We start from the raw sequence: 22,354 nt of genomic DNA, 5'->3' as shown, positions 1-22,354 counted from the left end.
CCCGATTTTTGGCAAAAATCCTGGGGGTTCCCCTTGGAAAAGTGCGAATTCGGGTTTTCCTCAGTTTTTGGCGAATATCTTGGCTATTTCGCACCGGATCGTGAAAAGGGATGCCATTTAGGAATCGGGGATCCTTTCGCCGTCGATCTGCATCCAAGGATTCCTAAAATCCTCAAAAAGAAATTTTGGCCCGATTTTTGGCAAAAATCCTGGGGGTTCCCCTTGGAAAAAAGCGAATTCGGGTTTTCCTCAGTTTTTGGCGAATATCTTGGCTATTTCGCACCGGATCGTAAAAGGGGATGCCATTTAGGAATCGGGGATCCTTTCGCCGTCGATCTGCATCCAAGGATTCCTAAAATCCTCCAAAAAAAATTTTGGCCCGATTTTTGGCAAAAATCCTGGGGGTTCCCCTTGGAAAAGTGCGAATTCGGGTTTTCCTCAGTTTTTGGCGAATGTCTTGGCTATTTCGCACCGGATCGTAAAAAGGGATGCCATTTAGGAATCGGGGATCCTTTCGCCGTCGATCTGCATCCAAGGATTCCTAAAATCCTCAAAAAGAAATTTTGGCCCGATTTTTGGCAAAAATCCTGGGGGTTCCCCTTGGAAAAGTGCGAATTCGGGTTTTCCTCAGTTTTTGGCGAATATCTTGGCTATTTCGCACCGGATCGTAAAAAGGGATGCCATTTAGGAATCGGGGATCCTTTCGCCGTCGATCTGTATCCAAGGATTCCTAAAATCCTCCAAAAAAAATTTTGGATCGATTTTTGGCAAAAATCCTGGGGGTTCCCCTTGGAAAAGTGCGAATACGGGTTTTCCTCAGTTTTTGGCGAATATCTTGGCTATTTCGCACCGGATCGTAAAAAGGGATGCCATTTAGGAATCGGGGATCCTTTCGCCGTCGATCTGCATCCAAGGATTCCTAAAATCCTCCAAAAAAAATTTTGGCCCGATTTTTGGCAAAAATCCTGGGGGTTCCCCTTGGAAAAGTGCGAATTCGGGTTTTCCTCAGTTTTTGGCGAATGTCTTGGCTATTTCGCACCGGATCGTAAAAGGGGATGCCATTTAGGAATCGGGGATCCTTTCGCCGTCGATCTGCATCCAAGGATTCCTAAAATCCTCAAAAAGAAATTTTGGCCCGATTTTTGACAAAAATCCTGGGGGTTCCCCTTGGAAAAGTGCGAATTCGGGTTTTCCTCAGTTTTTGGTGAATATCTTGGCTATTTTGCACCGGATCGTAAAAAGGGATGCCGTTTAGGAATCGGGGATCCTTTCGCCGTCGATCTGTATCCAAGGATTCCTAAAATCCTCCAAAAAAAATTTTGGCCCGATTTTTGGCAAAAATCCTGGGGGTTCCCCTTGGAAAAGTGCGAATTCGGGTTTTCCTCAGTTTTTGGCGAATATCTTGGCTATTTCGCACCGGATCGTAAAAGGGGATGCCATTTGGGAATCAGGGATCCTTTCGCCATCGATCTGCATCCAAGGATTCCTAAAACCCTCAAAAAGAAATTTTGGCCCGATTTTTGGCAAAAATCCTGGGGGTTCCCCTTGGAAAAGTGCGAATTCGGGTTTTCCTCAGTTTTTGGCGAATATCTTGGCTATTTCGCACCGGATCGTAAAAAGGGATGCCATTTAGGAATCGGGGATCCTTTCGCCGTCGATCTGCATCGAAGGATTCCTAAAATCCTCCAAAAAAAATGTTGTCCCGGTTTTTGGCAAAAATCCTGGGGGTTCCCCTTGGAAAAGTGCGAATTCGGGTTTTCCTCAGTTTTTGGCGAATATTTTGGCTATTTTGCACCGGATCGTAAAAAGGGATGCCATTTAGGAATCGGGGATCCTTTCGCCGTCGATCTGTATCCAAGGATTCCTAAAATCCTCCAAAAAAAATTTTGTCCCGGTTTTTGGCAAAAATTCTGGGGGTTCCCCTTGGAAAAGTGCGAATTCGGGTTTTCCTCAGTTTTTGGCGAATATCTTGGCTATTTCGCACCGGATCGTAAAAAGGGATGCCATTTAGGAATCGGGGATCCTTTCGCCGTCGATCTGCATCGAAGGATTCCTAAAATCCTCCAAAAAAAATGTTGTCCCGGTTTTTGGCAAAAATCCTGGGGGTTCCCCTTGGAAAAGTGCGAATTCGGGTTTTCCTCAGTTTTTGGCGAATATTTTGGCTATTTTGCACCGGATCGTAAAAAGGGATGCCATTTAGGAATCGGGGATCCTTTCGCCGTCGATCTGTATCCAAGGATTCCTAAAATCCTCCAAAAAAAATTTTGGCCCGATTTTTGGCAAAAATCCTTGGGGTTCCCCTTGGAAAAGTGCGAATTCGGGTTTTCCTCAGTTTTTGGCGAATATCTTGGCTATTTCGCACCGGATCGTAAAAAGGGATGCCATTTAGGAATCGGGGATCCTTTCGCCATCGATCTGCATCCAAGGATTCCTAAAACCCTCAAAAAGAAATTTTGGCCCGATTTTTGCCAAAAATCCTGGGGGTTCCCCTTGGAAAAGTGCGAATTCGGGTTTTCCTCAGTTTTTGGCGAATATCTTGGCTATTTCGCACCGGATCGTAAAAAGGGATGCCATTTAGGAATCAGGGATCCTTTCGCCGTCGATCTGCATCCAAGGATTCCTAAAATCCTCAAAAAAAAAAATTTTGGCTCGATTTTTGGCAAAAATCCTGGGGGTTCCTCTTGGAAAAGTGCGAATTTGGGTTTTCCTCAGTTTTTGGCGAATATCTTGGCTATTTCGCACCGGATCGTAAAAGGGGATGCCATTTAGGAATCGGGGATCCTTTCGCCGTCGATCTGCATCAAAGGATTCCTAAAATCCTCAAAAAGAAATTTTGGCCCGATTTTTGGCAAAAATTCTGGGGGTTCCCCTTGGAAAAGTGCGAATTCGGGTTTTCCTCAGTTTTTGGCGAATATCTTGGCTATCTCGCACCGGATGGTAAAAAGGGATGCCATTTAGGAATCAGGGATCCTTTCGCCGTCGATCTGCATCCAAGGATTCCTAAAATCCTCAAAAAAAAAAATTTTGGCTCGATTTTTGGCAAAAATCCTGGGGGTTCCTCTTGGAAAAGTGCGAATTCGGGTTTTCCTCAGTTTTTGGCGAATATCTTGGCTATTTCGCACCGGATCGTAAAAGGGGATGCCATTTAGGAATCGGGGATCCTTTCGCCGTCGATCTGCATCAAAGGATTCCTAAAATCCTCAAAAAGAAATTTTGGCCCGATTTTTGGCAAAAATCCTGGGGGTTCCCCTTGGAAAAGTGCGAATTCGGGTTTTCCTCAGTTTTTGGCGAATATCTTGGCTATTTCGCACCGGATCGTGAAAAGGGATGCCATTTGGGAATCGGGGATCCTTTCGCCGTCGATCTGCATCCAAGGATTCCTAAAATTCTCCAAAAGAAATTTTGGCCCGATTTTTGGCAAAAATTCTGGGGGTTCCCCTTGGAAAAGTGCGAATTCGGGTTTTCCTCAGTTTTTGGCGAATGTCTTGGCTCTTTCGCACCGGATCGTAAAAGGGGATGCCATTTAGGAATCAGGGAACCTTTCGCCGTCGATCTGCATCCAAGGATTCCTAAAATTCTCCAAAAAAAATTTTGGCCCGATTTTTGGCAAAAATCCTGGGGGTTCCCCTTGGAAAAGTGCGAATTCGGGTTTTCCTCAGTTTTTGGCGAATATTTTGGCTATTTCGCACCGGATCGTGAAAAGGGATGCCATTTGGGAATCGGGGATCCTTTCGCCGTCGATCTGCATCCAAGGATTCCTAAAATTCTCCAAAAAAAAATTTTGTCCGATTTTTGGCAAAAATCCTGGGGGTTCCCCTTGGAAAAGTGCGAATTCGGGTTTTCCTCAGTTTTTGGCGAATATCTTGGCTATCTCGCACCGGATGGTAAAAAGGGATGCCATTTGGGAATCAGGGATCCTTTCGCCGTCGATCTACATCCAAGGATTCCTAAAATCCTAAAAAAAAAAATTTTGGCTCGATTTTTGGCAAAAATCCTGGGGGTTCCTCTTGGAAAAGTGCGAATTCGGGTTTTCCTCAGTTTTTGGCGAATATCTTGGCTATTTCGCACCGGATCGTAAAAGGGGATGCCATTTAGGAATCGGGGATCCTTTCGCCGTCGATCTGCATCAAAGGATTCCTAAAATCCTCAAAAAGAAATTTTGGCCCGATTTTTGGCAAAAATCCTGGGGGTTCCCCTTGGAAAAGTGCGAATTCGGGTTTTCCTCAGTTTTTGGCGAATATCTTGGCTATTTCGCACCGGATCGTGAAAAGGGATGCCATTTAGGAATCGGGGATCCTTTCGCCGTCGATCTGCATCCAAGGATTCCTAAAATCCTCAAAAAGAAATTTTGGCCTGATTTTTGGCAAAAATCCTGGGGGTTCCCCTTGGAAAAGTGCGAATTCGGGTTTTCCTCAGTTTTTGGCGAATATTTTGGCTATTTCGCACCGGATCGTGAAAAGGGATGCCATTTGGGAATCGGGGATCCTTTCGCCGTCGATCTGCATCCAAGGATTCCTAAAATTCTCCAAAAAAAAATTTTGTCCGATTTTTGGCAAAAATCCTGGGGGTTCCCCTTGGAAAAGTGCGAATTCGGGTTTTCCTCAGTTTTTGGCGAATATCTTGGCTATCTCGCACCGGATGGTAAAAAGGGATGCCATTTGGGAATCAGGGATCCTTTCGCCGTCGATCTACATCCAAGGATTCCTAAAATCCTAAAAAAAAAAATTTTGGCTCGATTTTTGGCAAAAATCCTGGGGGTTCCTCTTGGAAAAGTGCGAATTCGGGTTTTCCTCAGTTTTTGGCGAATATCTTGGCTATTTCGCACCGGATCGTAAAAGGGGATGCCATTTAGGAATCGGGGATCCTTTCGCCGTCGATCTGCATCAAAGGATTCCTAAAATCCTCAAAAAGAAATTTTGGCCCGATTTTTGGCAAAAATCCTGGGGGTTCCCCTTGGAAAAGTGCGAATTCGGGTTTTCCTCAGTTTTTGGCGAATATCTTGGCTATTTCGCACCGGATCGTGAAAAGGGATGCCATTTAGGAATCGGGGATCCTTTCGCCGTCGATCTGCATCCAAGGATTCCTAAAATCCTCAAAAAGAAATTTTGGCCTGATTTTTGGCAAAAATCCTGGGGGTTCCCCTTGGAAAAGTGCGAATTCGGGTTTTCCTCAGTTTTTGGCGAATATCTTGGCTATCTCGCACCGGATGGTAAAAAGGGATGCCATTTGGGAATCAGGGATCCTTTCGCCGTCGATCTACATCCAAGGATTCCTAAAATCCTAAAAAAAAAATTTTGGCACGATTTTTGTCAAAAATCCTGGGGGCTCCCCTTGGAAAAGTGCGAATTCGGGTTTTCCTCAGTTTTTGGCGAATATCTTGGCTATCTCGCACCGGATCGTAAAAAGCGATGCCATTTGAGAATCAGGGATCCTTTCGCCGTCGATCTGCATCCAAGGATTCCTAAAATCCTCCAAAAAAAATTTTGGCACGATTTTTGTCAAAAATCCTGGGGGTTGTCCTTGGAAAAGTGCGAATTCGGGTTTTCCTCAGTTTTTGGCGAATATCTTGGCTATTTCGCACCGGATCGTGAAAAGGGATGCCATTAAGGAATCGGGGATCCTTTCGCCGTCGATCTGCATCCAAAAATTTTTAAAATCCTCAAAAAGAAATTTTGGCCCGATTTTTCGCAAAAATCCTGGGGGTTGTCCTTGGAAAAGTGCGAATTCGGGTTTTCCTCAGTTTTTGGCGAATATCTTGGCTATTTCGCACCGGATCGTAAAAAGGGATGCCATTTAGGAATCGGGGATCCTTTCGCCGTCGATCTGCATCCAAGGATTCCTAAAATCCTCAAAAAGAAATTTTGGCCCGATTTTTGGCAAAAATCCTGGGGGTTCCCCTTGGAAAAGTGCGAATTCGGGTTTTCCTCAGTTTTTGGCGAATATCTTGGCTATTTTGCAGCGGATCGTAAAAAGGGATGCCATTTAGGAATCGGGGATCCTTTCGCCGTCGATCTGCATCCAAGGATTCCTAAAATCCTCAAAAAGAAATTTTGGCCCGATTTTTGGCAAAAATCCTGGGGGTTCCCCTTGGAAAAGTGCGAATTCGGGTTTTCCTCAGTTTTTGGCGAATATCTTGGCTATTTCGCACCGGATCGTAAAAAGGGATGCCATTTAGGAATCGGGGATCCTTTCGCCGTCGATCTGCATCCAAGGATTCCTAAAATCCACCAAAAGAAATTTTGGCCCGATTTTTCGCAAAAATCCTGGGGGTTGTCCTTGGAAAAGTGCGAATTCGGGTTTTCCTCAGTTTTTGGCGAATATCTTGGCTATTTCGCACCGGATCGTAAAAAGGGATGCCATTTAGGAATCGGGGATCCTTTCGCCGTCGATCTGCATCCAAGGATTCCTAAAATCCTCCAACAAAAATTTTGGATCGATTTTTGGCAAAAATCCTAGGGGTTTCCCTTGGAAAAGTGCGAATTCGGGTTTTCCTCAGTTTTTGGCGAATATTTTGGCTATTTTGCAGCGGATCGTAAAAAGGGATGCCATTTAGGAATCGGGGATCCTTTCGCCGTCGATCTGCATCCAAGGATTCCTAAAATCCTCAAAAAGAAATTTTGGCCCGATTTTTGGCAAAAATCCTGGGGGTTCCCCTTGGAAAAGTGCGAATTCGGGTTTTCCTCAGTTTTTGGCGAATATCTTGGCTATTTTGCAGCGGATCGTAAAAAGGGATGCCATTTAGGAATCGGGGATCCTTTCGCCGTCGATCTGCATCCAAGGATTCCTAAAATCCTCAAAAAGAAATTTTGGCCCGATTTTTGGCAAAAATCCTGGGGGTTCCCCTTGGAAAAGTGCGAATTCGGGTTTTCCTCAGTTTTTGGCGAATATCTTGGCTATTTTGCAGCGGATCGTAAAAAGGGATGCCATTTAGGAATCGGGGATCCTTTCGCCGTCGATCTGCATCCAAGGATTCCTAAAATCCTCAAAAAGAAATTTTGGCCCGATTTTTGGCAAAAATCCTGGGGGTTCCCCTTGGAAAAGTGCGAATTCGGGTTTTCCTCAGTTTTTGGCGAATATCTTGGCTATTTTGCAGCGGATCGTAAAAAGGGATGCCATTTAGGAATCGGGGATCCTTTCGCCGTCGATCTGCATCCAAGGATTCCTAAAATCCACCAAAAGAAATTTTGGCCCGATTTTTCGCAAAAATCCTGGGGGTTGTCCTTGGAAAAGTGCGAATTCGGGTTTTCCTCAGTTTTTGGCGAATATCTTGGCTATTTCGCACCGGATCGTAAAAAGGGATGCCATTTAGGAATCGGGGATCCTTTCGCCGTCGATCTGCATCCAAGGATTCCTAAAATCCTCAAAAAGAAATTTTGGCCCGATTTTTGGCAAAAATCCTGGGGGTTCCCCTTGGAAAAAAGCGAATTCGGGTTTTCCTCAGTTTTTGGCGAATATCTTGGCTATTTCGCACCGGATCGTAAAAAGGGATGCCATTTAGGAATCGGGGATCCTTTCGCCATCGATCTGCATCCAAGGATTCCTAAAATCCTCAAAAAGAAATTTTGGCCCGATTTTTGGCAAAAATCCTGGGGGTTCCCCTTGGAAAAGTGCGAATTCGGGTTTTCCTCAGTTTTTGGCGAATATCTTGGCTATTTTGCAGCGGATCGTAAAAAGGGATGCCATTTAGGAATCGGGGATCCTTTCGCCGTCGATCTGCATCCAAGGATTCCTAAAATCCACCAAAAAAAATTTTGGCCCGATTTTTCGCAAAAATTCTGGGGGTTGTCCTTGGAAAAGTGCGAATTCGGGTTTTCCTCAGTTTTTGGCGAATATCTTGGCTATTTTGCAGCGGATCGTAAAAAGGGATGCCATTTAGGAATCGGGGATCCTTTCGCCGTCGATCTGCATCCAAGGATTCCTAAAATCCACCAAAAGAAATTTTGGCCCGATTTTTCGCAAAAATCCTGGGGGTTGTCCTTGGAAAAGTGCGAATTCGGGTTTTCCTCAGTTTTTGGCGAATATCTTGGCTATTTCGCACCGGATCGTAAAAAGGGATGCCATTTAGGAATCGGGGATCCTTTCGCCGTCGATCTGCATCCAAGGATTCCTAAAATCCTCAAAAAGAAATTTTGGCCCGATTTTTGGCAAAAATCCTGGGGGTTCCCCTTGGAAAAAAGCGAATTCGGGTTTTCCTCAGTTTTTGGCGAATATCTTGGCTATTTCGCACCGGATCGTAAAAAGGGATGCCATTTAGGAATCGGGGATCCTTTCGCCATCGATCTGCATCCAAGGATTCCTAAAATAAAGGGTAAAAAGGGATGCCATTTAGGAATCGGGGATCCTTTCGCCGTCGATCTGCATCCAAGGATTCCTAAAATCCTCAAAAAGAAATTTTGGCCCGATTTTTGGCAAAAATCCTGGGGTTTCCCCTTGGAAAAGTGCGAATTCGGGTTTTCCTCAGTTTTTGGCGAATATCTTGGCTATTTCGCACCGGATCGTAAAAAGGGATGCCATTTAGGAATCGGGGATCCTTTCGCCGTCGATCTGCATCCAAGGATTCCTAAAATCCTCAAAAAGAAATTTTGGCCCGATTTTTGCCAAAAATCCTGGGGGTTCCCCTTGGAAAAGTGCGAATTCGGGTTTTCCTCAGTTTTTTGCGAATATCTTGGCTATTTTGCACCGGATCGTAAAAAGGGATGCCATTTAGGAATCGGGGATCCTTTCGCCATCGATCTGCATCCAAGGATTCCTAAAATCCTCAAAAAGAAATTTTGGCCCGATTTTGGCAAAAATCCTGGGGGTTCTCCTTGGAAAAGTGCGAATTCGGGTTTTCCTCAGTTTTTGGCGAATATCTTGGCTATTTCGCACCGGATCGTAAAAAGGGATGCCATTTGGGAATCAGGGATCATTTCGCCGTCGATCTGCATCCAAGGATTCCTAAAATCTTCAAAAAGAAATTTTGGCCCGATTTTTTGCAAAAATCCTGGGGGTTCCCCTTGGAAAAGTGCGAATTCGGGTTTTCCCCAGTTTTTGGCGAATATCTTGGCTATTTCGCACCGGATCGTAAAAAGGGATGCCATTTAGGAATCGGGGATCCTTTCGCCGTCGATCTGCATCCAAGGATTCCTAAAATCCTCCAAAAAAAATTTTGGCCCGATTTTTGGCAAAAATCCTGGGGGTTCCCCTTGGAAAAGTGCGAATTCGGGTTTTCCTCAGTTTTTGGCGAATGTCTTGGCTATTTCGCACCGGATCGTAAAAAGGGATGCCATTTGGGAATCAGGGATCCTTTCGCCGTCGATCTGCATCCAAGGATTCCTAAAATCGTCAAAAAGAAATTTTGGCCCGATTTTTGGCAAAAATCCTGGGGGTTCCCCTTGGAAAAGTGCGAATTCGGGTTTTCCTCAGTTTTTGGCGAATATCTTGGCTATTTCACACCGGATCGTAAAAAGGGATGCCATTTAGGAATCGGGGATCCTTTCGCCGTCGATCTGCATCGAAGGATTCCTAAAATCCTCAAAAAGAAATTTTGGCCTGATTTTTGGCAAAAATCCTGGGGGTTCCCCTTGGAAAAGTGCGAATTCGGGTTTTCCTCAGTTTTTGGCGAATATCTTGGCTATTTAGCCAAGGATTCCTAAAATCCTCAAAAAGAAATTTTGGCCCGATTTTTGGCAAAAATCCTGGGGGTTCCCCTTGGAAAAGTGCGAATTCGGGTTTTCCTCAGTTTTTGGCGAATGTCTTGGCTATTTCGCACCGGATCGTAAAAAGGGATGCCATTTGGGAATCAGGGATCCTTTCGCCGTCGATCTGCATCCAAGGATTCCTAAAATCCTCAAAAAGAAATTTTGGCCCGATTTTTGCCAAAAATCCTGGGGGTTCCCCTTGGAAAAGTGCGAATTCGGGTTTTCCTCAGTTTTTGGCGAATATCTTGGCTATTTCGCACCGGATCGTAAAAAGCGATGCCATTTGAGAATCAGGGATCCTTTCGCCGTCGATCTGCATCCAAGGATTCCTAAAATCCTCCAAAAAAATGTTGGCCCGATTTTTGGCAAAAATCCTGGGGGTTCCCCTTGGAAAAGTGCGAATTCGGGTTTTCCTCAGTTTTTGGCGAATATCTTGGCTATTTAGCCAAGGATTCCTAAAATCCTCAAAAAGAAATTTTGGCCCGATTTTTGCCAAAAATCCTGGGGGTTCCCCTTGGAAAAGTGCGAATTCGGGTTTTCCTCAGTTTTTGGCGAATATCTTGGCTATTTCGCACCGGATCGTAAAAAGGGATGCCATTTAGGAATCGGGGATCCTTTCGCCATCGATCTGCATTCAAGGATTCCTAAAATCCTCAAAAAGAAATTTTGGCCCGATTTTTGGCAAAAATCCTGGGGGTTCCCCTTGGAAAAGTGCGAATTCGGGTTTTCCTCAGTTTTTGGCGAATATCTTGGCTATTTCGCACCGGATCGTAAAAAGGGATGCCATTTAGGAATCGGGGATCCTTTCGCCGTCGGTCTGCATCGAAGGATTCCTAAAATCCTCAAAAAGAAATTTTGGCCCGATTTTTGGCAAAAATCCTGGGGGTTCCCCTTGGAAAAGTGCGAATTCGGGTTTTCCTCAGTTTTTGGTGAATATCTTGGCTATTTCGCACCGGATCGTAAAAGGTGATGCCATTTGGGAATCAGGGATCCTTTCGCCGTCGATCTGCATCCAAGGATTCTTAAAATCCTCCAAAAAAAATTTTGTCCCGATTTTTGGCAAAAATCCTGGGGGTTCCCCTTGGAAAAGTGCGAATTCGGGTTTTCCTCAGTTTTTGGCGAATATCTTGGCTATTTCGCACCGGATCGTAAAAGGGGATGCCATTTGGGAATCAGGGATCCTTTCGCCGTCGATCTGCATCCAAGGATTCCTAAAATCCTCCAAAAAAATTTTGGCCCGATTTTTGGCAAAAATCCTGGGGGTTCCCCTTGGAAAAGTGCGAATTCGGGTTTTCCTCAGTTTTTGGCGAATATCTTGGCTATTTCGCACCGGATCGTAAAAGGGGATGCCATTTAGGAATCGGGGATCCTTTCGCCGTCGATCTGCATCCAAGGATTCCTAAAATCCTCCAAAAAAATTTTGGCCCGATTTTTGGCAAAAATCCTGGGGGTTCCCCTTGGAAAAGTGCGAATTCGGGTTTTCCTCAGTTTTTGGTGAATATCTTGGCTATTTCGCACCGGATCGTAAAAGGGGATGCCATTTGGGAATCAGGGATCCTTTCGCCGTCGATCTGCATCCAAGGATTCCTAAAATCCTCAAAAAGAAATTTTGGCCTGATTTTTGGCAAAAATCCTGGGGTTTCCCCTTGGAAAAGTGCGAATTCGGGTTTTCCTCAGTTTTTGGCGAATATCTTGGCTATTTCGCACCGGATCGTAAAAAGGGATGCCATTTAGGAATCGGGGATCCTTTCGCCGTCGATCTGCATCCAAGGATTCTTAAAATCCTCCAAAAAAAATTTTGGCCCGATTTTTGGCAAAAATCCTGGGGGTTCCCCTTGGAAAAGTGCGAATTCGGGTTTTTCTCAGTTGTTGGTGAATATCTTGGCTATTTCGCACCGGATCGTAAAAGGGGATTCCATTTGGGAATCAGGGATCCTTTCGCCGTCGATCTGCATCCAAGGATTCCTAAAATCCTCCAAAAAAAATTTTGGCCCGATTTTTGGCAAAAATCCTGGGGGTTCCCCTTGGAAAAGTGCGAATTCGGGTTTTCCTCAGTTTTGGGCGAATATCTTGGCTATTTCGCACCGGATCGTAAAAAGGGATGCCATTTAGGAATCGGGGATCCTTTCGCCGTCGATCTGCATCCAAAAATTTCTAAAATCCTCAAAAAGAAATTTTGGCCCGATTTTTGGCAAAAATCCTGGGGGTTCCCCTTGGAAAAGTGCGAATTCGGGTTTTCCTCAGTTTTTGGCGAATATCTTGGCTATTTCGCACCGGATCGTAAAAAGGGATGCCATTTAGGAATCGGGGATCCTTTCGCCGTCGATCTGCATCCAAGGATTCCTAAAATCCTCAAAAAGAAATTTTGGCCCGATTTTTGCCAAAAATCCTGGGGGTTCCCCTTGGAAAAGTGCGAATTCGGGTTTTCCTCAGTTTTTGGCGAATATCTTGGCTATTTCGCACCGGATCGTAAAAAGGGATGCCATTTAGGAATCGGGGATCCTTTCGCCGTCGATCTGCATCGAAGGATTCCTAAAATCCTCAAAAAGAAATTTTGGCCCGATTTTTGGCAAAAATCCTGGGGGTTCCCCTTGGAAAAGTGCGAATTCGGGTTTTCCTCAGTTTTGGGCGAATATCTTGGCTATTTCGCACCGGATCGTAAAAAGGGATGCCATTTAGGAATCGGGGATCCTTTCGCCGTCGATCTGCATCCAAGGATTCCTAAAATCCTCCAAAAAAAATTTTGGCCCGATTTTTGGCAAAAATCCTGGGGGTTCCCCTTGGAAAAGTGCGAATTCGGGTTTTCCTCAGTTTTTGGTGAATATCTTGGCTATTTCGCACCGGATCGTAAAAGGGGATGCCATTTGGGAATCAGGGATCCTTTCGCCGTCGATCTGCATCCAAGGATTCCCAAAATCCTCAAAAAGAAATTTTGGCCCGATTTTTGGCAAAAATCCTGGGGGTTCCCCTTGGAAAAGTGCGAATTCGGGTTTTCCTCAGTTTTTGGTGAATATCTTGGCTATTTTGCACCGGATCGTAAAAAATGATGCCATTTAGGAATCGGGGATCCTTTCGCCGTCGATCTGTATCCAAGGATTCCTAAAATCCTCCAAAAAAAATTTTGGCCCGATTTTTGCCAAAAATCCTGGGGGTTCCCCTTGGAAAAGTGCGAATTCGGGTTTTCCTCAGTTTTTGGCGAATATCTTGGCTATTTCGCACCGGATCGTAAAAGGAGATGCCATTTGGGAATCAGGGATCCTTTCGCCGTCGATCTGCATCCAAGGATTCCTAAAATCCTCAAAAAGAAATTTTGGCCCGATTTTTGGCAAAAATCCTGGGGGTTCCCCTTGGAAAAGTGCGAATTCGGGTTTTCCTCAGTTTTTGGCGAATATCTTGGCTATTTCGCACCGGATCGTAAAAAGGGATGCCATTTGAGAATCAGGGGTCCTTTCGCCGTCGATCTGCATCGAAGGATTCCTTAAATCCTCAAAAAGAAATTTTGGCCTGATTTTTGGCAAAAATCCTGGGGGTTCCCCTTGGAAAAGTGCGAATTCGGGTTTTCCTCAGTTTTTGGCGAATATCTTGGATATTTCGCACCGGATCGTAAAAAGGGATGCCATTTAGGAATCGGGGATCCTTTCGCCGTCGATCTGCATCCAAGGATTCCTAAAATCCTCAAAAAGAAATTTTGGCCCGATTTTTGGCAAAAATCCTGGGGGTTCCCCTTGGAAAAGTGCGAATTCGGGTTTTCCTCAGTTTTTGGCGAATATCTTGGCTATTTCGCACCGGATCGTAAAAAGGGATGCCATTTGGGAATCAGGGATCCTTTCGCCGTCGATCTGCATCCAAGGATTCCTAAAATCCTCAAAAAGAAATTTTGGCCCGATTTTTGGCAAAAATCCTGGGGGTTCCCCTTGGAAAAGTGCGAATTCGGGTTTTCCTCAGTTTTTGGCGAATATCTTGGCTATTTCGCACCGGATCGTAAAAAGGGATGCCATTTAGGAATCGGGGATCCTTTCGCCGTCGATCTGCATCGAAGGATTCCTAAAATCCTCAAAAAGAAATTTTGTCCCGGTTTTTGGCAAAAATCCTGGGGGTTCCCCTTGGAAAAGTGCGAATTCGGGTTTTCCTCAGTTTTTGGCGAATATCTTGGCTATTTCGCACCGGATCGTAAAAAGGGATGCCATTTAGGAATCAGGGATCCTTTCGCCGTCGATCTGCATCCAAGGATTCCTAAAATCCTCCAAAAAAAATTTTGGCCCGATTTTTGGCAAAAATCCTGGGGGTTCCCCTTGGAAAAGTGCGAATTCGGGTTTTTCTCAGTTTTTGGTGAATATCTTGGCTATTTCGCACCGGATCGTAAAAGGGGATGCCATTTAGGAATCGGGGATCCTTTCGCCGTCGATCTGCATCCAAGGATTCCTAAAATCCTCAAAAAGAAATTTTGGCCCGATTTTTGGCAAAAATCCTGGGGGTTCCCCTTGGAAAAGTGCGAATTCGGGTTTTCCTCAGTTTTTGGTGAATATCTTGGCTATTTTGCACCGGATCGTAAAAAGGGATGCCATTTAGGAATCGGGGATCCTTTCGCCGTCGATCTGTATCCAAGGATTCCTAAAATCCTCCAAAAAAAATTTTGGCCCGATTTTTGCCAAAAATCCTGGGGGTTCCCCTTGGAAAAGTGCGAATTCGGGTTTTCCTCAGTTTTTGGCGAATATCTTGGCTATTTCGCACCGGATCGTAAAAGGGGATGCCATTTGGGAATCAGGGATCCTTTCGCCGTCGATCTGCATCCAAGGATTCCTAAAATCGAAGGATTCCTTAAATCCTCAAAAAGAAATTTTGGCCCGATTTTTGGCAAAAATCCTGGGGGTTCCCCTTGGAAAAGTGCGAATTCGGGTTTTCCTCAGTTTTTGGCGAATATCTTGGATATTTCGCACCGGATCGTAAAAAGGGATGCCATTTAGGAATCGGGGATCCTTTCGCCGTCGATCTGTATCCAAGGATTCCTAAAATCCTCAAAAAGAAATTTTGGCCCGATTTTTGGCAAAAATCCTGGGGGTTCCCCTTGGAAAAGTGCGAATTCGGGTTTTCCTCAGTTTTTGGCGAATATCTTGGATATTTCGCACCGGATCGTAAAAAGGGATGCCATTTAGGAATCGGGGATCCTTTCGCCGTCGATCTGCATCCAAGGATTCCTAAAATCCTCCAAAAAAAATTTTGGCCCGATTTTTGGCAAAAATTCTGGGGGTTCCCCTTGGAAAAGTGCGAATTCGGGTTTTTCTCAGTTTTTGGCGAATATCTTGGCTATTTCGCACCGGATCGTAAAAGGGGATGCCATTTAGGAATCAGGGATCCTTTCGCCGTCGATCTGCATCCAAGGATTCCTAAAATCCTCAAAAAGAAATTTTGGCCCGATTTTTGGCAAAAATCCTGGGGGTTCCCCTTGGAAAAGTGCGAATTCGGGTTTTTCTCAGTTTTTGGTGAATATCTTGGCTATTTCGCACCGGATCGTAAAAGGGGATGCCATTTAGGAATCGGGGATCCTTTCGCCGTCGATCTGCATCCAAGGATTCCTAAAATCCTCAAAAAGAAATTTTGGCCCGATTTTTGGCAAAAATCCTGGGGGTTCCCCTTGGAAAAGTGCGAATTCGGGTTTTCCTCAGTTTTTGGCGAATATCTTGGCTATTTCGCACCGGATCGTAAAAAGGGATGCCATTTAGGAATCGGGGATCCTTTCGCCGTCGATCTGCATCGAAGGATTCCTAAAATCCTCAAAAAGAAATTTTGGCCCGATTTTTGGCAAAAATCCTGGGGGTTCCCCTTGGAAAAGTGCGAATTCGGGTTTTCCTCAGTTTTTGGCGAATATCTTGGCTATTTCGCACCGGATCGTAAAAGGGGATGCCATTTGGGAATCAGGGATCCTTTCGCCGTCGATCTGCATCCAAGGATTCCTAAAATCGAAGGATTCCTTAAATCCTCAAAAAGAAATTTTGGCCCGATTTTTGGCAAAAATCCTGGGGGTTCCCCTTGGAAAAGTGCGAATTCGGGTTTTCCTCAGTTTTTGGCGAATATCTTGGATATTTCGCACCGGATCGTAAAAAGGGATGCCATTTAGGAATCGGGGATCCTTTCGCCGTCGATCTGTATCCAAGGATTCCTAAAATCCTCAAAAAGAAATTTTGGCCCGATTTTTGGCAAAAATCCTGGGGGTTCCCCTTGGAAAAGTGCGAATTCGGGTTTTCCTCAGTTTTTGGCGAATATCTTGGATATTTCGCACCGGATCGTAAAAAGGGATGCCATTTAGGAATCGGGGATCCTTTCGCCGTCGATCTGCATCCAAGGATTCCTAAAATCCTCCAAAAAAAATTTTGGCCCGATTTTTGGCAAAAATTCTGGGGGTTCCCCTTGGAAAAGTGCGAATTCGGGTTTTTCTCAGTTTTTGGCGAATATCTTGGCTATTTCGCACCGGATCGTAAAAGGGGATGCCATTTGGGAATCAGGGATCCTTTCGCCGTCGATCTGCATCCAAGGATTCCTAAAATCCTCAAAAAGAAATTTTGGCCCGATTTTTGGCAAAAATCCTGGGGGTTCCCCTTGGAAAAGTGCGAATTCGGGTTTTCCTCAGTTTTTGGCGAATATCTTGGCTATTTCGCACCGGATCGTAAAAAGGGATGCCATTTAGGAATCGGGGATCCTTTCGCCGTCGATCTGCATCCAAGGATTCCTAAAATCCTCAAAAAGAAATTTTGGCCCGATTTTTGGCAAAAATCCTGGGGGTTCCCCTTGGAAAAGTGCGAATACGGGTTTTCCTCAGTTTTTGGCGAATATCTTGGCTATTTCGCACCGGATCGTAAAAAGGGATGCCATTTAGGAATCGGGGATCCTTTCGCCGTCGATCTGCATCGAAGGATTCCTAAAATCCTCAAAAAGAAATTTTGGCCCGATTTTTGGCAAAAATCCTGGGGGTTCCCCTTGGAAAAGTGCGAATTCGGGTTTTCCTCAGTTTTTGGCGAATATCTTGGCTATTTCGCACCGGATCGTAAAAAGGGATGCCATTTAGGAATCGGGGATCCTTTCGCCGTCGATCTGCATCCAAGGATTCCTAAAATCCTCAAAAAGAAATTTTGGCCCGATTTTTGGCAAAAATCCTGGGGGTTCCCCTTGGAAAAGTGCGAATTCGGGTTTTCCTCAGTTTTTGGCGAATATCTTGGCTATTTCGCACCGGATCGTAAAAAGGGATGCCATTTGGGAATCAGGGATCCTTTCGCCGTCGATCTGCATCCAAGGATTCTTAAAATCCTCAGAAAGAAATTTTGTCCCGATTTTTGGCAAAAATCCTGGGGGTTCCCCTTGGAAAAGTGCGAATTCGGGTTTTCCTCAGTTTTTGGCGAATATCTTGGCTATTTCGCACCGGATCGTAAAAAGGGATGCCATTTAGGAATCGGGGATCCTTTCGCCGTCGATCTGCATCCAAGGATTCCTAAAATCCTCAAAAAGAAATTTTGGCCCGATTTTTGCCAAAAATCCTGGGGGTTCCCCTTGGAAAAGTGCGAATTCGGGTTTTCCTCAGTTTTTGGCGAATATCTTGGCTATTTCGCACCGGATCGTAAAAAGGGATGCCATTTAGGAATCGGGGATCCTTTCGCCGTCGATCTGCATCGAAGGATTCCTAAAATCCTCAAAAAGAAATTTTGGCCCGATTTTTGGCAAAAATCCTGGGGGTTCCCCTTGGAAAAGTGCGAATTCGGGTTTTCCTCAGTTTTTGGCGAATATCTTGGCTATTTCGCACCGGATCGTAAAAAGGGATGCCATTTAGGAATCGGGGATCCTTTCGCCGTCGATCTGCATCCGAGGATTCCTAAAATCCTCAAAAAAAAATGTTGGCCCGATTTTTGGCAAAAATCCTGGGGGTTCCCCTTGGAAAAGTGCGAATTCGGGTTTTTCTCAGTTTTTGGTGAATATCTTGGCTATTTCGCACCGGATCGTAAAAGGGGATGCCATTTGGGAATCAGGGATCCTTTCGCCGTCGATCTGCATCCAAGGATTCCTAAAATCCTCAAAAAGAAATTTTGGCCCGATTTTTGGCAAAAATCCTGGGGGTTCCCCTTGGAAAAGTGCGAATTCGGGTTTTCCTCAGTTTTTGGTGAATATCTTGGCTATTTTGCACCGGATCGTAAAAAGGGATGCCATTTAGGAATCGGGGATCCTTTCGCCGTCGATCTGTATCCAAGGATTCCTAAAATCCTCCAAAAAAAATTTTGGCCCGATTTTTGCCAAAAATCCTGGGGGTTCCCCTTGGAAAAGTGCGAATTCGGGGTTTCCTCAGTTTTTGGCGAATATCTTGGCTATTTCGCACCGGATCGTAAAAAGGGATCCCATTTAGGAATCGGGGATCCTTTCGCCATCGATCTGCATCCAAGGATTCCTAAAATCCTCCAAAAAAAATGTTGGCCCGATTTTTGGCAAAAATCCTGGGGGTTCCCCTTGGAAAAGTGCGAATTCGGGTTTTCCTCAGTTTTTGGCGAATATCTTGATCAAAAAAGAAAGTACCATTTAGTAATCAGCGAACCCAAAAGCGACTTATCTCATTCAAAATATTGCTTAAATATCGTTCTGAAATTTTTCGAATTTTTTCCAAGGGGTTCCCCTACAATATTGTAGGTTTTCCCAATTTCCACACTTTTGCTCCCTCCGATGGCCATAGCTCTGCCTATTTGTATCCGATCGTGAAATTAGTGCGATAAGATCCGATTGTGATCAGTGCTTCGAATACCGCTAAGGGGTGTCCCTAAAAAATTTTAAGTTTTTACATATGCGCAGTTAGACCGCTGCGTATTTTTATAGCTCTGCCTGGTGGTCCCATCAAGGATGAGAGCTATGATGACGCTTTAGCCGCAATCCCTCATTTAAAAATAACACCATTTGTTTTCATTTGCATAACAAATTCAATTAAATCTCATTTTATTTCAGTTTTGTTTGTTTGTTTGTTTTTTTTTTGTATTTTTTTTTTACAATTTATTAAGCTAAAGTGTGAAAAATTTTCGCTTTAAATTTTTATATATATATATATCCTTTGGTTTTGTATTGTTTTTGTTTTTTTTCTCATTTATTACATTACAATATTTTTAGGTTGCCCATTTATTAATTTGATTTATTTTTGGTTTACTTTGTTATAATTTGTTTTATTCTTTATAAATTATATATAAATTATGCAACTTGTTGGAGAACTAAAAAAGCATTAATTATTTATATATAAGGAAAATAAAAATGTTTTTGTTTTTAGCGCTGTTTCTTTTTTGGGCATTTCCTTTGCATTTGCTTTTTTTTACCTTTTTAGTTCATATTTTTTACATTTAGATGTTATTGTGCAGTTTTGGTTTTTCTTATTTATTTTTTTTTTGGGTATTTTTCTTTTTTTTTTTATTTTATTTTGAGTTAACTAATTATAATTCATTTCTTTTGCGTAATAAACTAATTCAGGCGTTTGTTTCTTTCGTTTTGTTTTTTGTTTTTTGTTTTTATTTTTAAATACATTAATCGAATATATCTTTATAAAAACAATTTGTTGTCTGTCTGTGTGTATTACGAGTGTTTATTCTGTTTTTGTTTTGGTTTCCGGTTTGTATTTTCCCATTTTCCCTTTTGTTTTTTTGTTAATAAAAATGAATACATACAAAAATTGTTGTGTTTCATTTGTCCCATATAGATTTTTTTTCCTTACGTTGTTATAAAAAAAATATATATGTATATATTTATATTAATATGTGTGACTGTGTGTGTGTGTTTGTTTTGTGTGGGTGTGGTTCAAACAGAATGTATTCCTTGTGGTTGGTATAAATACTTAGATTGTGTCGAAAAAATCGATAACAACAAGAGGCACGCCACGAATATCGAAAATCAATCGAAAATCGAAGCTTTCATTGCCCGCCAAAAACATTTAGATGTACGACAGCGATCCATCGTTAAAACGCTACTCATATTATTTTGCAGAGATTTAATTATTAAGAGTATCGCTAATACAATTTAATGTCTCTTTTCACAACAAAAAAAAAAAACTAGAAAACAAAATGCATGTTGTGTGTGTTTGTTTGTATGTTGTCTTGTTGTTTGTGTCTGTTTGTCAAGCAAATGGACAAAGTGTTATACATACTACACATACTTTTATACTGCTACATAAATATACTCATATTATTATATATATATATTTGTATATATATATATATACAGTCGATTTCTTTTTAGTAGAAAAGTGGCGGGTGTCATAATTTTTAGCATTATTTTTTTTGTATTTTTTAGCTGCTTTTACTTGATCGCACATATATAATCTATACATATTCATATGTATGTATATATCTTCATCATTTTAGGGGAGAATTACTGAGAGTCTGTGTATTTTTTTTGGTGTGTCTGAGTCTGTGTGTTCTACAGCCATCTGAACCACTAAGAATTTGTAGCCGGGGAAGTTGCTATCAAATAGAGTTGCTCGATAACGGCTGGTTCGGGGGCGTTGCAAGGATCCTCCGCGTTGCAAGAGGACCCTCAATGAACTGGCTAAGAAACCAAGGTCAGCTAACAAACGCATACAAAGACAAGAAGAAGCCTGAAAACTTTGGTGCGCCCTTCTACACGCTTCTCATTGCGTTCACCTAAGCTCAAGAATGATGGTATGATCGTCTGTCTCTGTCTGTGTGTCTTACTGCACAAGCGCAAGAGAAAGAGATATATATATACTGTGTTTGGCGTGTATGTGTGTGTGTGTGTGTGTTAGAGTCAGACAGCTAGGCAGATGTAGGCATATGGCAGGCATATATAAAGTCTTTAAAAAGACATCATCAGTTGCTTCGGTTTCTCACTAATAATTTACTTCAATTTGTTGATTTTATTCATCGTATTCTTTTGCTTAAATTGTATTTGTATAAAAAAAATATGCTAACGGTGCCTGTGTCGCTTTAGTTATCCTTTTTTTCTCATTTTAGTTAAGACTTCCTTTAAATATGTATATTTAAATTATGCTTTAGTATCATGTATCCATTTTTGCTAGCTTGCTTTTGTGTATAAATATAAATACATATTTCCATTATGTCCTCTGATTTATTGTAAGCATCCATCTGTTATTAATTTTATCCTTTTATTGCGAGCTGCATCACTTTTTCTCAGTGTATGTGTGTGTGTGTGTGGGTAGGTGTTTAGTTGTGGGGTGGTGTGTGTGTGTGTGTGTGTGACTCTGGATGCATGTAAAAGCAGCTTGGCATTTTGTGACTCGTGGATGCAGCTTTATCTTTATTGGCTATCATTATATATATAAATTTTCTTGTTAAATAATTCTCATTTTCTTCAGTCTGTTTTTTGGGTTTTATTTTTTTTTTACCGTTATTTCTTTTTTTTTTGTCGTGTTCAACGGGCTTTATATAAACTGCTTTTAACTCTTGCTCTCAAATGTAAATTGCAAATACTTCGCTGGATGGCAACTTTCGTAATTGTGAGTTATTTGTTTCAGTGTATTCCATTGCGGTTTTTAGGTCGGCTTGGCTTGGTATCTCTGCTTTTTCTCTGCGGCTCGGCATTGTGTCTCTGTGATGTTTCGGTCAATATGGATTGGCAACTGATAGGCTATATATGACTAAATGAACGCTTTGAAGAAATCGGAATTAATAAAAAATAATCATTTTAATTGCGGGTATATGGGTTTTATTGTATTCATGTGTTTCTGTCTGTGTGTGTGCGTGTGTGTGTGTTTTGTATATGTATGCACCCTAAGCTTGACTAAAGATTTATAATTTTTTATGTAGAATATCTAATTGCATTAATTGTTCTTATTTTTTTCTCGTCTCCTGCTTCTTCTCTGTATTTGAATTTTATTAGCTATGCATAATAACTGGCTGTTTTACATTTAAATGTTTTTTTTTACAGTTCGTTTTTGGTTTTCTCCTTTTTTTTTAGATTTTCTTCCACTATTTTTTTGTAATTATTTCGAATTTTATTTGCTATGCTTCGTTTGATTTTGTTTTTGTTTGTGTTTTTTGTTGCTTTTTTTGTCAGTTTTTGCGATTTTTTATTTGTAAAATTTTTTTGTTGTTTTTCTTTTGTATAATTATAATTTATAATATATTTTCTAGTTTTATTTCGGTTTTTCTTTATGTAATTAACTAGACTTATGTAATATATTACAAATGTACGAGTATAAAGCTAAAGTTTTTGTCCATCTTTGTTTTTTAGTTTTTGTTTTACATTTTTTTGGTTTCTTTGTTTTTTTTTTGGTTTTTTGTAATATAGTGAGTTAACAAAAAAAAGGATTTTTATTATTAACTAATATAGAAATTTCCACGCTTTGATTTTTGAAGTGTATCTAAAAAAATGTATTATCGTATTACTCCACTTACTTCCTCATTTTTTTTGTTTTATTTTTGTATTTGAGAATGCTGCTGGCTGGTGGAAAACTTTGCGACGCCACTGTGCGTGACGGTGCAAAAATTCGCCATCTTTTCTGTTCTGTCGTGAATTAGTGTGGGTGTGTCAGTGTGTATGTATGTTTGTATTGCTCTAAAATTTTTAGAATTTATATATATATATGTATATATATATGTTTTTATTGTTATCATGTTTTTGTTGCGTTGTGACTTTTTTCAGCAGCACAAAATATGCAGTTGTAGTATTATAATTATAAGTTGAATTTT

The sequence above is a fragment of the Drosophila bipectinata genome, chromosome XL (assembly GCF_030179905.1).
Source record: "Drosophila bipectinata strain 14024-0381.07 chromosome XL, DbipHiC1v2, whole genome shotgun sequence".
NCBI classification, from domain to species: Eukaryota; Metazoa; Arthropoda; class Insecta; order Diptera; family Drosophilidae; genus Drosophila; species Drosophila bipectinata.
Note: the sequence above shows the minus strand (reverse complement) of the source record.